Raw genomic sequence first — 17,450 nt, forward strand, 5'->3', positions numbered from 1 at the left:
GTCTCTATTGTGCTTATCACGTGGAGACCGCGCATAACCGCGTGCACTGTTGCGAATGAGAACTTTTCTGCTACTCTGTACCTGGATCACGCTAGCCACTTTTCGCTAGTGCTGTGGATCCTATCTCTTGCTTGTCCCTGTTTTCGTGTGTCTGTCTTGTCTGCTACGACCGCTTGCTGGAGGCTCGGTGAGGTAACCGTTAAGCAAGCGTTCGCGTCCTCTGTTTAATGTTTGTCTGTCGATGGTTAGTTAGGCGTGCTTGTCTCTATTGTGCTTATCACGTGGAGACCGCGCATAACTGCCTGCACTGTTGCGAATGAGTGCGGTGTTCGCGGTTAGCTAGCGTTTGTTGTTTTCCGCATCTTCTCATTGTGTTATTTGCTCTGCCTTTGTTACCCTCGTATTCTGTTCTGATCTGCCTTGTGTCACGTCTGGCGATCGCACCTTTCGCGATCGCATTCCTATTTCATATCTGCTGTTGTGTGTGCGCGGTCGTGGGGTGGCGACTGGATTGGCGCACACACATACAACCTGTCCCTTTGCTCGTTCTCATTCACAATCGCCTCTCTTGCGATTGCGTTCTGCGCTTCGTACAATTCCTGTCTGGCATTTGTGGAGGTACAGAGGATTGGTTCCTCTGCACTCCCCAGCACCATCGGCCGACAGGAATTTCCCTCTACAGGTGCGTAGCACCTTTTGCTGGGTGCCTGCAATTACACGCTTGTGGAGGATTTCCGCCGTGTCAGCGCACGCGTTGTGCGCTGATCACGGAGAAAGTTCCACAATCGTTACAGCATGAACAGCCCAACCCAAAACCCCAGTGTAGACGGAATTTCTGATTTGTACGATTTTGTCGAATATGGCTCTTGTACCTTTAAGAGATTTAAAAAACTTGAACCTAAATCAGCAGACGAATTTTTGTCTGAGTGTACGAAACTGTTAGCGAACCCTGAATTCCAATGCACCCCAGTGTCTACCTGGGCCCCCCAAATGGTCTACATTCTGTTGGGGAGCGAAATGTCAATGTGGGCTTATGATGTGTTAGATCATACCACCCTGAGTCAAAGACCCCTGGAATTCTTGGCCTTTTTAATTCACAATTGGCTGAGATTACCTCAATTACCATACCCCCTTAATGAGTTGTTGTCAGCAGCTCAATCAGCTGTTCCATCTACTCTTTCATCCATAAAGCAGCCATCCAAAGCCTCTAAGTCTAAACGTAAAAGATCTAGGAAGGCTTCCCAGCAGAAAGATCCGTTGCCCATAGCAACCACAAATAAAGAGGTTATTTCTGTCAAGTCTGAAATGGGCAAAACCATGCAGTATGATAATGATGTTTATAATGCATCTGCTGATCAGTTTCCAGGTTTTTTGCCCCAATCCAAAGCTTATGTGGATCCTGCTATAGGTAGGATCGCACACTACATTAAAGCAGTTAAAAAATCTGTTCTTGTTCCTGAACTTCACCCCTATGGAGATTATCTGGATACTGGCCTGTTTGAACCCCCATTTGCTTCCTGGGATGTTGGGGCCTTGCTGGAGGAATTCGATTTTGATTGGAAAGCCTTTTGCAATTTTTACATCGCAAAAAGCGAAGATGTCTTGAATGCTTGTCTCGATTCTATGTACCTTATGATTGATTCCGATGAATGTGACAAGGATGATGTGGATCTGGTGATCTATGTATGGCAAACGATTTTGGATGAGTTGCACACACACCAACCAATTGATTCCAATAAAGAGACATCGTTGTTAGATGATTGTTCCTGTCTTTCTGGGGTAAAGCATGAGAGTCTTGACTTTGTGCAATCTGAAATGAATGAGTATGCTGCTGTGGTTGATTCCTGTGCGAATCCTGAAGGATTCTCTCCTGACAGTGTGCAGTTTGAATCTGTGCGATCTGATGCCTGTTTCTCGGATGTTCCTGCAGATTGTAATCAGCATGAGTCTGCCGATTTCCTCAAGGATGTGTGGGATCTTTTGTCATTTAGAAACAGATCTTTGAGATCTTCCATCTGTGACCCTGCTACGGGGAAAGTTTCTCGACTGTGCAGCGTCAAAAGTAAAATTAATGTGCCTAATAAAGTTTATCCTGTTGATGTCGCTATTTCTTCTGCAAATGAGTCTCTGTCTTACCCTGTTCCAGGGCAGCCATCAGGGGGGCACAACTGACACTCCAGTGAGGGGCCCAGGGCTTCTGGGGGCCCTGGGCCCCCCAAAGTGATGGAAGGGTTCCATGTGCTGGCTGCGGGCCTGTGGCTCACTAACCAGCACACCGCGTTACAGCACTGAGAGGAGAGTGACATCAACGCTTGAATGTGGGGAACAGATTAGTGAGCCCACTACAGCGGACTTTCTATACTGGGGCACCACCTATATCTGGCTACAGGCTACCTATACTGGGGCACCACCTATAACTGGCTACTTATACTGGGGGAACATATATCTGGCTACCTATACAGCGGGCACCTATGCCTGGATACCTATACTGAGGGCACCTATACCTGGCTAGGGCAGGAGGACGAGCTGAGACAGAAGGGGACAAGAGGTAACACAGGGGGATAAAAGAGGCACAGGGGGAACAGAGGTGAACAAAAGAGGCACAGGAAGAAAAGAGGGGGACAAAAGAGAACGGATAAAGGATAAGAATGGACCTACAAGTCCCTATCTCATTTGTTAACTGGGGACTACCTGTATTTTGCTAGTATTTGGCTCCACCCACAACATGCCATGGTCATGCCCACTTTTTTGCTGCATCACGCACTTCGCGCACGGACACAGGGGTGGGGTGGCTAGTGGGCAGGCACAGCAACCAGTGGGTGGGCCCAGGGAGTGGAGGCCCAGGCCTGATGATGTGTGAGGGGCCCCAAAATTTCTGATGGCGGCCCTGGTGCACCCACCTACCTAAACTATACTGATGTTGAAAGGCAAGTGGTGACATCTCTGGCACACAGCGTTGGGTCAAGGGTCCATCTGACCATGGATGCCTGGTCTGCAAAGCATGCCTGCCCGAAGACTAAGTCAGTCCCCACACACAGCATCTCTGCCTGCACGCCATGTGACTGCCTGCCCCAAGACTAAGTCAGTCCCCACACAGCATCTCTTCCCGCAGGCCGGTTGACTGCCTTCTCCGCCACCACCAACAGGGTCCAAGACTCCAGATGGATTCCTGAATTTTTAAGGCCGCTGCTAGCTGCGGCTGCTATAATAATTTTTCGGGTGCGTGTACATGCCTGCCTAAGTCAAACATTATTTATCCCTGCAAAACTCTAACAGAATGAACACATTTGATGCTTCAAAAAAAATCAATAAATAGATCTTCCATAACATAACGTAACAGTACCATATAACCTCAGACATAGTGAAGTAATGTGACCAGAACTGAAAATAAAATTGTGTTATTGTTCACTGCTTGGCCAATATTTTATATCTGTTCATGTGCTCTGTCATTTCCACTCTTCCTTTTTGTAGGCTGACCATGGTGAATCTAGATGTGTGAGCGTTCCCTTCTAGTGGTTAAAACTGGGAAGCACAGATGGGAACACTGTTAAAATGTCTGTGACAATGATGAGTGAGTGGGTAAATCAGCATACACTGTACAGTAACTGCAGTTTGGAAGTGATGCTAAGCAGATAAAAGACCACTCCTTTTTTGCTGGATGAACTGTGATTATAAATGTTAATTGAAGAAAAATATACCAATGCTAACTGTTTTCTAACAATTGTAATACTGTTTTGTTTTTTATTTTTCTATCCTGGCCAACTTAAACCCAAACAGCCTTTATTTGAATTATTACTTAATGTGCATGTGTGTGTGTGTGCGTGTGTGTGTGTGTGCGCGTGTGTGTGTGTGTGTATATAAATATACACAGATACTGTATATGCATAACCCATAGCCCACAAATCCCTGCAGCTGTGCCCAGCAGTGTGTGTGTGTGTGTGTGTGTGTGTGTGTGTGTGTGTGTGTGTGTGTGTGTGTGTGTGTGTGTGTGTGTGTGTATGGTTGTGTGTGTGTGTGTGTATGGTTATGTGTGTGTGTATGGTTATGTGTGTGTGTGTGTATGGTTATGTGTGTGTGTATGGTTATGTGTGTGTGTGTTTGTGGAAACACAAAAGTACATTGATACACAGCTACCAATGGATGAAAATAGATGACAAAGGAGAAAATGGAACCTACTGAAAAAGCAAAATAGATAGGTGGCAACTGGTAGAAACCATTCACACTTCGCTGAAATTATAACCTGATTTCCTAATTTGTAACTTGAAAATTTGTAAACCCAAAATATAAATTGAAATGTACTAGTATGCAATAATGATGTATAGATGATAATAGTTAGACTTCAATAATCTGTAAACAACATGCAGCATTGTGATGCATGACACACTTGCTATTAGTATAATACAAGCTCTGGCACAGATGGCACAACACAAAGCCGTATAAAAAAGGACTAGTTAAGAAACACCACAGCTGTGAAATTGAAACAGCCCTCATCCAGATCTGCAATAATCCACTCATGGCAAGAAAGAGAGGCAAGTGCTCCTTTTTGATTCTGCTTGATCCCTCAGTGGCTTTTGACAAAGTTAAAAAACAGCAAGAGTACTGTGGCATTGTTAGTTCCAGTGGTTCAACTCCTTCTTATCTAGGAGAACACAAAGGGTCTCCTTGGAGCCGTTTCTGTCCAATCCTGTATTGTTAAATACAGTGTGGTCCAGGGCTTGACCACAAGACAAGACAAAGACAAAGTCACAAGACAAAGTCCAGGACGTTACTGTTCCCCCATATAAATGCTGCGGCATGGAAAAAATGATCCACTGCCATGCTAATTACTTCCAGATTCCTGGCTTAAAATAAATGCTGACAAAAGGTTCTTGTCATTGGAGGTCAGCTCCAGTTTTATTCAGCGCCACTGAAGAAAGGAAGCTCAGACATGAATACCTCTGTCTTTGCATGCAGTTTGGAGGTACTGATTTATGGGAAATTAAACTTCAGGAACAAAATCTCAGCTGTTTTTTCAGAACACCGCTGTAAGGCTGTTAAAAACAAAACCCCACCATTGTCACATAACACAAACCCTTTGCTCACTCCACTAGCTACCCATAAAATGGAGAAAGAACTTCAAAATTGACCTACTAATATTCAAATCTCTACACAAGTTAGGCCTCATATACCTGAAAGATTTGTTTTGCAATTGCAACACACCTCCTGCAACCTGACAGGCTCTAATAACTTGGCCCAGAGTTCAGTTTAAAACCTTTGGAGCCAGAGACTTCGGTCATGCTGCCCCTACTCTTTGGAACTCCTTGCCTCACCCCATACAGACAGCTGTATCACAGGAGGTATTTAAGTCCAAAATGAAAAGTCCCCTGATAAGTCTGGCATTTAAATAACTTTTCCCTGTGCAACACATTCCACACTGCAAGTATATAAATTGATCTGAGAAACAAGGGTGCAACTTAAATAGACCGTGCTCCCTAGCAAGGTTTGGCAGTCCATGCCAAACCCGCTCACCTTAGTATGGGCTAATAAAAAAAACGGTGCTTTGTGTGAGCATTCCCTCAAATCACCCTGAGCGCAGATTCAGAACTCTTCATCCAATCAGCATTTTCGCATGCAATTTGGCATTTTGCGCACGTTTTTGCAAGCAATCGTGGGCACAAATTCAAGATTGCACACAAAAATTTGATTGCTTGTGAAAACGCACACAAAACACAAAATTGCGCGCAAAACCCTAGCGTGGCCTTGATATGAGTTACCACGGTTTAGTGAATCAAGCCCGTGTGTGTGTGTGTGTGTATATATATATATATATATATATATATATATATATATATATATATATATATATCGGTATATATATATATATATATATATATATATACAGTATATATATATAGGCAGCACGGTGGCATTCCTGCCTTGCAGCGCTGGGTCCTGGGTCCCTGGTTCAAATCCAAGCTAGGGCACTATCTGCACGGAGTTTGTATGTTCTCCCCCTGGGTTTCCTCCAGCTACTCTGGTTTCCTCTCTCAACCCAAAAACATACAGATAAGTTAATTGGCTTCCCCTAAATAACCCCATAGACTACAATACATACACTACACAATACATACATATAGTAGACATATAATTATGGTAGGGATTAGATTGTGATCCTTCTGAGGCACAGTTAAGTGACAAGACTATATACTCTGTACAGCACTTCGGACAGGGCCAGTTTAAGCAACAATGGGGCCCCAGGGCAAAATAAGCCTGGGCCCCCCCCCCCCCCCCAACAGATACCCCGGAACAAAAATCGGCATTAAGGGACCTTTTTTTGCAGATGGTATAGTCAGGGTGTGAAGCCCCAATCGGTTGGAGCTACACATTCTGGCTACCCCAGCCTGCATGGGGGACAAGGGGTTAAAAAGTTTCAGGAGGGGGGACCCCACATAATTTTTTTGCAAAAAATCCCCGCACTCTAAACAAGAAAAAAAATTGGGAAAATAGGAAACAATGCCAGGGATCTTCATACAGCCATATTGCGGCTGTATAGCGATCCCTGGCCAAAGCACTGCGGCTGCATATGGACCCCCTGGAAACCCCGTCAGGAAATTTATTGCTCTTTCTTTTGATGCATGTAAAATTACACTACCGTTGGGTTTGCTACTAAAAGTGACATTTACCGCATTTAAAAGTATACTTTTTTCCTTTGAAACTTTAAAATTGATTTTCTCAAAAACTATAAAGTCTTTTTGAAAAGTTGTTTTTTTCCTCTTATTACCAATGATCTCCTTAACATATCCTGCAAATTTAGGGTTTCTAGCATTTAAAGAGACACTGAAGCGAAAAAAAATATATGATATAATGAATTGGTTGTGTACTATGAATAATTTCTAGAAGATTAGCAGCAAAGGAAATATTCTCATACTTTTATTTTCAGGAATATAGTGTTTTTTTCTAACATTGCATTATTCTATAATATGTGCAGATTACACAACACTCAGCATTCAAAATGATTCTTTCAGAGCAGTCTGTGAAGTAATGACCTCTCCTCTAGCAGAGAAAAAGTAAACAGTTTACTTAAAGTTGAGATAATAAAAGTCAGAAAACAGCCCTCTCCACGACTAACTTAGTCGGGGAGCTTAATGGCTTGTTTGCATAGAGATAACAACTGGAGTTTCTCAACTCTTCCTGTACTGGAAACAATTAGACTGATGTATCTGATCTTAATGTTTTATTTCTTAGCTGTACTACACATACAAATCATAATATCATAATTTTTTTTTCGCTTCAGTGTCTCTTTAAGGTAGATTTGCTATTAACCATTAAAGTCGGTGGGTTTTCAAATATGTATTTTTTTTCCTTTGAAACTTTAAAATCAGTTTTCTCAAAAAATATAAGGTCGATTTGAATTTTTTTTCCTCTTGTAGCTACTGGGGGCCCCTAAAAGCTCTGGGGCCCTGGGGCAATTGCCCCCTTTGCCTCTATGGTAGCGCCGGCCTTGACTGAGGAAGATGTCGGTGCTATATTAATACTAAATGTGTGCGTTTTAGTGCGGGGGTGTGCATACTTTTGGCAAGTTCAACTTTAACTTGCAATGTATGTATATATGTGTATATATATATATGTATATATATATGTATATATATATATATATATATATATATATATATATATATATATATTGTATATATATATATATATATATATATATATATATATATATATATATATATATATATTACAGCTTCAAATGTCAAAATGTAAAAACAAAGCCTTATATTGCTATTTAACCTGTGGATTTAAGCCTGTTGCTAAGTAAAAGAATTTCATTCTTTTCCTTTTCACATGAAACATACAAACAAGAAATCAATTAATGTAATAAAAGCATTGAACATTTATGCCTCTGCACTATGTTATTTCACAAAAAAACAGAGCAGTGCATGTAAACATACCAGTTAAACTGTATATCTTCATTTCTTCCAGCCCAGTGAATACAATTGTGTGGAGCAGGCGATAAAAATTGCACCGAATGGCTTGTTCTTTTTTATTGCTTGTCAAATTACTGCTGTGATACCCATAGTTTGTGGTAATATTGTGATCCATTGCAAGCAAAGGAGTGCTGAATGGGAATTTCTCATTGAGTTTAGGCAGTGTACCATAAGATGTTGCATGAAAACACTAATTTTCTCAATATACAATGGTAGGCATTGTGTTTAGTTTACCAAAGAGAATCAATGTTGCTGCTAAACATATTCAATTAGGAGCATTCTCCACACTTTATTTAATTGTATTCTGTTACTGATAACATAATAAAAGAGCAGGGAATAGGTAATCTGCTACACCATCTCAACTTGTTAGTGCTACATATTAGGACAGATGGAGTTTAAAGAAAAAGGAGTATGTGTAATATAAACCACTGAGCCTTATTTTGCAATTGAATTGTTTTATTGTTATCATCATTACTATACTTGTAAAATAAGCTCAATATATTTGATGAAACCTACATTGTTTTACAAGACTTCCTGTTGTTACACAGATCCAATATTCTAGCATGAATAGAAGCAGAGGGAATATATCTGCATTATTTAAAGGGCACATAACCTTAAAGTGACCCTGCAGTTAAATTGAACCGAGCACAATTTTTAGCACCCAGGTCATGATCTCAATGGCACATTAAAAATGCATGTCAATATTATGATGCTGAAAAAAAATCAAAACACCCGGACGCCGGGAGCCCGCTCTGGTGTGATATCGTCTTGGTTGGTTTTAAATAAAAAGGTCTTGTGTGTTTATACTCACAAAGGTGGGTTGCTCCCAAGAGGCAACCACTCGTATGTGCAGATGGAGAAGTGCCGTCCCCACTCAGCCTTTTCTTGGATGATCTTGGTCGCAGCTCCAAATGAAAATATATTCGATTCGCCCAACGTGCAGCGACGAATGCCCTACTAGGTAGGGTATAACAGGTAAATTTGGAAGATAGGAGGCGCCCAATTCAAAAGAGTAACTACATTATTTAGATGGTTAATTTCCAAACCCAATGAATGATAATGTGCCAAAAGTTAGAATATAATTTCATTTATTGGTTGCGAACAGCACAGTGACAACGCGTTTCTCGGCGTAAGCCGCTTCCTCAGGTCAAGTGTGTGCCGGCTAAGCAGTTCGGAGTATCCAGATGTGCCTATCAGATAGGCACATCTGGATACTCCGAACCAGTTAGCCGGCCCGGCACACACTTGACCTGAGGAAGCAGCTTACACCGAGAAACGCGTTGTCACTGTGCTGTTCGCAACCAATAAATTAAATTATATTTTAACTTTAAATTCGGTAATTTAACGAACTGGAAAAAGTTATCGCAAAAAACAATGATGAATTGAGTCCCTTGTGCTTGCACATAATGTGTATATTAACCAACACCAGAGAACTGTCAGCGCTGTCTGTAATACTTTTCCTGTCTTACAAAATTACAATAGGGTAATTACTAACCTCAGCATCCGTAGTGTTGCTATTGACATCACAGAAGCAGAGAAAATACTGAGCTCAAGGTTGTGATAGGTTGAGGTGTAAGCATTCTCCAATATTCTAACATTACATGTGCTATACTCATACACCTGAGGAGGAGCTTGGGTGGCGTGGTGTAGTGGATAGCACTCTCATCTTGGAGCGCTAGGGTACCAAGATCAAATCTGCACCAGGATATTCTCCCTGTGTTTGATGAGTTTCCTTTCTGTCAATTACTTGGTTCACTCCCATGAGCCATTGACTGTGATAGGGACACTTAATCATGACAATGGCAGGTGATATAGACAGATATAATAATGCTCTTGTTGCAAAGAGTGTAATAAAAGGCATACGTATTATTCGGCCGTCGGTGAGCTAGGTGCAGGGTGAGACAAATGACGGCTCACCCTGCTGCCGCTCAAATCCCCGGCAGTGTTAAAGTGGTTCTGTGGCCCTTTTTCAAATTGCAATTTCAATGAACTGAAATGTTCCTTTGATAAGTACAAATCTTTTTTCCCCTGTCTTGTGTTGAAACAGCTGTGCTGTCTCTCTCCTGCTCCTTTCTAATTATGCGTCTTGTTAGACAAATATTGTGCTGCAGGAAGAGGCAGACTAACAGCAGCTGTTCCTCCATGCTATCTGCCTTTCCCTCCCCCTGCTGGCACGTCATCATATGAGTCATCAGTGACCTTTGTGCTCACTCCAGACAGCAGGGGGAAGATCTGCCTCACTCCAGTGAGCCTGACAGAAGAGGGGAGATCTGCTTTGTGTTGCTTCCAGCTCAGCTCAGCTCGGCCCTGTGAAGGAGATAGACAGGGACAGAACTTCCCTCTCATCCTCTGCAGACTGTAATGACCCGGAAGCACTTCCGGAGTTGAATTGCATCACGGCCAGCTTGGCCACAGGATTAAAACTTGATTAATGTACCTATTTTTTGGCAGCGGGGAGCGGCAATAATAGGAAAAATGAAAAGGGGTCATAACGGGGGGAAAGGTTATTTGTTTATCTTACTAAGCTGTAAATGCATCACAGATCCTCTTTAAATACTGTTCCAGGTTCCCCCTCCGAGTCATAACAACTTGGAAGAAGATGTAATTTGGGGTCTAGCGATCTCCATAACCCTGAACTACACTGCTCCGTGCACTATAGAATTACTGTTATAATGGGGCCTAATTTTGGCGCTCAATGCTTAGCGCCGTGTGCCAAAAGCACTAGCTTTGAAAAAAAGACATAATGGAACTGCTTCCAACTTACTTTTAAAGGGACCTAAAACACGTTTTGATCTCACTGATGACTTATTCATTACCAGTTGACAAAGGTACTGTACCTAGGCGATCATTGCTCATGGATAACTTTGTATTTTGAATGATTAATATTGTCTTTTTTTTCAGTCCAACATCACACATAGTTCTAATTTTGTGCTGGCACTCAGTAACAGGGCTTGTTTTTATTCATGCGCCCTCCATAATTAGCAAATGTCACTCAAATCATTTTAAGGCAAGTAGTCAGAAGTCCGTGCTTCAGCAATTTAACATGCTACAGATTTGCAAACTTGCATACTACTCAGAAAGCCCTGCCTGTGCTCTGTCCCATTGCACTATTCTCACCCTATCATGGATAACTGGACATAATCTTACTGACATATGAAAAAATAAATAAGTAAATAAATCATTTTTAGATGGGGGCATACCTCCCACATAACCCATGATCTAGAATTGATGTGTGCAGCCATGCACTAATACAGCCATAACTTTTTTTACTGCAGGTGGGCTGATGTGCACACTCTTGGATATTTGGCCAAGCACACATTGGGCCTGATGCACTACACTGCAGTAAAGTTGCCGAGCGCAGGAATTGCACAACACAAGTTTTACCACTACCAATGCCAGGGGAGCTCCTCACATTAACCCATTAACTCCATGTGTTACTGCAATGCACACGAGTTGCTTTGCAACGAAACGCATTGGGCAGATTTACAGAGCGACATGGTAGCGCATGATGTCACCACACACAGTACGTCTCATACACGCGCGTACTAAACTTGGAGCGGTTCTCGATCGGTGGTGTGGCTAGTCTACAGAGGTAAAGCCCACTTTCTTATCTGTGGGGTTGTTGAGCTATAGACCCATCTGCATTTAGCCCAGCATCAGCCCTCAGAGTTGGATACCGCTGTATTGTTTTTCATTATGCGTATGCAGCTAGCTGTGTCTAAGTACATAGTGACGCTTTTAGACAATAAATTTGGATTTGTTTTGGAATTAAGGCGTCTTTTGTTTTACATATTTTTACTGAGTGTTGACGAGACCTCCTAACCAGTGGTTGATGGCCGGGGGCCCTTACTGAGGACTGAAATGAAGCTGCTTGAGTGGCTGTGAGATGGCCTATACCTCAGATGTGAATTCAGGCCCATACTGGCCGCAATACCAGTATTTGGTGAGTGGGGACACAAAGGGGTGCTGAACCCTAACTGTGACTGTTAATCATATCTACAGGAGGTGACTGCATTGATCCTTTGATGAAACCCTTACTCTAGCCTCAAAATTGATAACAAACTTGCATATATTTAGCCTGATTGGATCTATATGAACTGTATGTAGCGCTTGTGACCCATTCTATATATTTTACTGTATTTGGCTAAATGCACACATTGCCATGGTAATGTGTGGTACACCACATGTTACCATAGCAGCATGCTAATGGGTTGATGTGCTGTGTTTCCCTGGTATAAGTAAAGGTATAATTACCCTATGTTAACTGTGTATGGCAACTTTATCACAGTGTAGTGCATAAAGTCCAATGTCACATTTCCTGCACATTTTATATTATGATTTTTATTTATAGAGCACCAACATGTTCCATAGCGCTGTACAATGTGCAAAACATACAATAACGGGGAGAATAGATACATGAGCAGTTCAACATATTTTAAGATCAGGACAACCAGTGACACAAGTATCAATAAACACAATTGATGTGTAGTTTGAATGACATCACCAATACTGATAGCTGTTCATTTGATAAATTGCACAGAAGCAGAAAACAAAAGGGGGGCTTACAATCTAGAGGGTAGTGGGGTTGAGACACTGGGGAAGAAGACAAAGGGGTTAGCAGATGAAGCGGTGAGCTTTAAATTCTTGCTATAGAAAATTATAAGCTTGTCTGAAAAGGTGTGTCTTGAGGGCATGACAGATAGGCTGTGGTAGAGAGTTCCAAAGAAGAGGGGACACTTGTGAGAAGTCCTGGATGCGAAGGTTAGAGTAGGTGGCCAAGCTGGATAATAAGAGGGCCTCTTGAGAGGAGCGAAGGTTCCAAGATGGATGATATCTGTTATCTGAATATTAATAAAGACATTTACAGAAAAGAGCATTGTATAATAGTGCTAGGAGTTTTAACTGGGTCCTTTGGGTGACTGGTAGCCAATGGAGGGATTGGTAGAGAGAGGCAGCATCAGAAGAGTGGGAGGAGAGGTAGATGAGACAAGAAGAAGAGTTCAGTGGGGACTGGAGAGGTGGTAGGCCACAGACTAGGATATTACAGGAATCAAATACAATGTACAAGCATTTTGGAGATATTTTTGAGCTGGAAGAAGCAGGAGGTTGTTAATGGGTTAATATGAGGATGAAATTAGAGTTCAGAGTCCAAGGTCACCTCCAGACAGCGAGCTTTAGGAGGAGTTATATTCTGTAAGCATACAGCCAACAAACAGCATGAGCCAAGTAGGACTAGATATAGAACTCCAGTCCCTGTGGGCCATATCCATGCCAGTGTTTAGGGTGGACTGAGAAATAGAGAAATGTTCTAATTGAAGAACCACACTTTTCTAATTTCAATCCCATTATTTAATTTGAGCTGTGCCAAAAATGTGTGAGGACCTCTGCCCTTGAGGACTGGAGTTTGACGCCCCTGAACGGTATAATATAAAAATATGTGTCCCAATTGTAAACCTCTATCTACTCTTTTCCTAATACCCCCTACTGTGCAGCCCACTTGATATAGACAGAAACATATTTGACACAAAATTCTAACATTTTGGCAGTCTGTTTTGTATGTCAGGTTATGGAATAATAAATAACAACAATAAATAAAGAAATAAATAAATGCATAAATACATAAATAAACCTTTGCAGGACCATTCACTCTCTTGTAATCGTTTTAAGAAGTTATACACACTGTAAAAAAAATACTGTTGCGTTCAGCACCCATTAAAGTCATATATAAAGTTATAATACGGTTTAAAAACTTAACAGATTTAATTTGGCAAGAGGTAAAACAAGACAATACAAGATTAGCTTCAAGCTCTGCTTTATTCTGTCTCACCAGCCCAGGAAATGGCTTATTTCTACACCATGACACTAGTACACCATGAGTGCACTTCAGATTTGAACGCCTTGTTCTACAATTCCCAGAGCCTTTGAACTTCTTCTTTTAAATGCAGTTGCTGAATTGATGAATAATTTTGCCAGGTGTTTGAACCTATGAAGGGTCTACCAGCTCATGTGCAGATTTGTTCTGTATGAATTTCTTTGTTTCAACATAGCTAGATATTTATTAGAATAAGATAAAAGGTCTGGCATGTTCCCATACCTTTAATTTGAACTTGAAAGGAAACAAGTATGGTAGTCAATAGCTTGGGCTTAATGAATAAACATTATTTTTCATTGGGATTACACAACGCCACTGAGCACATTTTTAAATTTAAATAAAGTGCTGTATTTAGAATGTGGTTATTTCTGAGCAGCTACAATAGATGAAATAAAAAGGAATAACATGTCAGTAATAATGATTTGTTTTTCTGATTTATATAACGTAAAGGATTTAAAATTAAGAGACTTGTGTGTAATTTGTAGTTTCTGTCCGTCTGCCTGTCTAGAAGAGATGAACTGGGGTTTTACACATTTCCAGAAAATTAGGTTGGAAGTGGATAGCCAAGACATAATTTGGGGAGGGAGGGGTTCTCCTCAACTAAGCCCCCCTCCAAAAAATAATGTTTTTTTAAAAATCCCACAGTGTTGCAGCTCGGTTACTAGTGTCTTCTGGAGGTTTCTTGGCTTTCTCAGAGGCAGTGTTGCACACACTGTGGCTCACACTTTCTGCCTTTTCTCTTTTGGAACAGGAACATATGAAAACCTTACATATGAAAACCTTACATATGAAAACCTTACATAAGGCAGCAGGATTGGCCATGTTCTCACTCTGTGCAGTAGAGATCAGAATTAGTGAGAGAAGGGAGAGATGTTACTGCAGAGATTAGGGAAAACTTAGTTAGGCTCTTGTTAGGCTTTTTAGCTTGCTCCTTGCTGATACTTATTGCTAAAAAGCACCCCAAAACAGCTCTTTTGAGAGCTAATGTTCTTGTGATCTGTTTTTTTTTGTGTGGCCCACTGACATTTGCATATACAGCCCTGTCTGTCGCAGCTGGCCCTTGCTTATTGCTATGCTGTGCCAGGTCCAGCACATTCAGTGCCTACCTGTTCACTGCACCTGACCTATGTGACTGCTGCACATTTGTAATACCAGTCCGTGCATACCTGTTTACTGCACCTGCGTGACAGCATGCAATTTTATATACCAGTCACTGCATACCTGTTCACGGTACCTGTGTGTGTGACAGCTGCACATTGTATTCATACCAGTCCGTGCATACCTGTTCACTGCACCTGTGTGACTGCACATTGTATTAGTCAAGTCAGTGCATACTTTTCACTTCATCCCCCCTGATATGGACAAAACAACTGGCAGAGGCAGAGCCAGAGGCAGACCCAGAGGCAGGCCATCTGGCAGGTCTGTTCGAGGTCGTGCTGACATGATTTTGTGCGGCGCTGGCCCAAAGTACTGTGCTCTGAAGAAGGCACGTCCCATCAACTCCCAAGATTGTCAGGACGTGGTTGACTATTTAACACAGAATACCTCATCTTCCGCAGCCACCAACGCTACTACAAGCACCACATCCGCTGCATTTGACACTTTGCAGGAGTTATTTAGTGGGGAAATCACTGATTCACAGCCATTATTGTTACAACAAGATGAATGCACTAAGCAAGTTACACCACCTCATATGTCTGAGTTAGGCGACACTATGGACGTAACGTGTGAGGAGGAGGAGGATGAAGTACCTGCTGTTGGTGCAGTTTTGGAGGTGTTTGATACAAGCGAAGCTGGGAAGGATGATTATGATGATTATGATGATACAGATGCCACGTGGGTTCCTAAGAGACAAGAAAACCAAAGGAACAGTTCAGAGGGGGAGTCAGAGAGGAGTAGGAGGAGACGAGTTGCTGAAAGAAGCAGGGGGAGCTTGTCATCAGAAATAGCTGGTGGCAGTGTCCGGCGCCAAGTATCGCCACCTATGGACAGCCAGCCAACATGCCCTTCAACGTCAGCTGCTGATGCCACCATAGTGCCCACACCCAGGGTGGCTCAGCCGTGTAGAAATTTTTTACTGTGTATGCCAAAGATCAGAGCAATGCTATCTGTTCTCTCTGCCTCCAAAAATTGAGCCGTGGAAAGGCCAACACCCACGTAGGGACAACTGCCCTACGAAGGCACATGCAGAAAAGGCACAAACTACAATAGGTAGACCACCTGAGCAAAAGCAGGACACAAAAGCAAAGCCACCCTCCTTCTCCTCTTCCTCCTTCAGTTCGCAAAAGTTTGCATGTTTGCGAACGTTTGCGGAGGCCTCATAGCAAGCTTCATCCCACCAACTTCAACTAACCCTTTGGGTTGACCCTAAAATAGCCCCTGCATAGAATAGTGACCTGAACCTCTAAATTAGCACAGTCCAAATGCTAACATCAACATTTCAATAAAGAAAACCTTTAACCCCTAAACCATTTTTAAGGACTCACCCACATTATATATCCCCTCCCTACCCCCTTTTCTGGAGAGAGTTGATCCTTTTTAATTGTAAACATTAAAACTTTTATGGATATGCGATTATACTACCTATGATCAAGTGTTTATTCAAATCTATCTATCTATCTATCTATCTATCTATCTATCTATCTATCTATCTATCTATCTATCTATCTTTACTATATCTGTGTTTGTTTACCCCCTCTTTCCTCACATGATTTATCCTCTCCAGGTTCCACTTTCACATTATGTTTTATACTCCTGAGTCACTCTCTCACAATATTCCACCCTATGCTTTTGGTTCCCTCTACCACAATGTGCTTCCTTCTGTTTTCTCCATAAGTGTATTTCCTTCTGCTTCTGCTCCCTTCTCCGATAATGTCTTCCCCTTTGCTCTTGATCCCCATTACTTCAGTGTGCTCTCATCTACTCTTGGACTCCCATCTCCCTATGTTGTGATAACTCACCTGTTACTCTCCCATAGTGTGCCAGTCCCCCTACCATAGAGTGTTGCTAGATGTATTTTTGAAGTGATGAGCATGCAGCATAAAGCAATGTGTGACAGGCTATATACAGTCATATAGTAATATTAGTCACTATTAACCATTGAACACAAGGATAAACTATATGTCTCCTGCATGGACAAGTAGTGAGCCGACACTATGGGGGTGGGGAAAAAGCACAACTGGCAGGCAGAAATGTATGGTATGGATAACTAGCAGCTATATAGGAACACAATAAAAGGGATGATGAGTAAGCAAAGGCCCTATAAAAAACCTTTGGCAACAAGCCCCATAGCATTAATATTGGTGGTTCTTATGCCTATCTCTTCACATTGTGACAAATGTAATTTAATAGTGTGTTGTGCTGAAATGTAAAAAGAAAGCATCCTTCAGACATTGGCCTAAATATGGTAACACACATGGCAAAAGAGGCCTGATCTTCTTAATGATTAAAAATTAAAGTCAAAATAGCAATCTAAATTCTAATTTTTTTTTATGTTTATATATTACGACACTAAGCTACCTGCTTGTGAAAATCACTGAAAAGAAAAAATATTTGGTCTGGCACTATAGCTTTAATGCAGTTATGACAAGTGTACAAGCATCTGTGGT

The sequence above is a fragment of the Hyperolius riggenbachi genome, chromosome 2 (genome assembly GCF_040937935.1).
Source record: "Hyperolius riggenbachi isolate aHypRig1 chromosome 2, aHypRig1.pri, whole genome shotgun sequence".
Classification (NCBI taxonomy): domain Eukaryota; kingdom Metazoa; phylum Chordata; class Amphibia; order Anura; family Hyperoliidae; genus Hyperolius; species Hyperolius riggenbachi.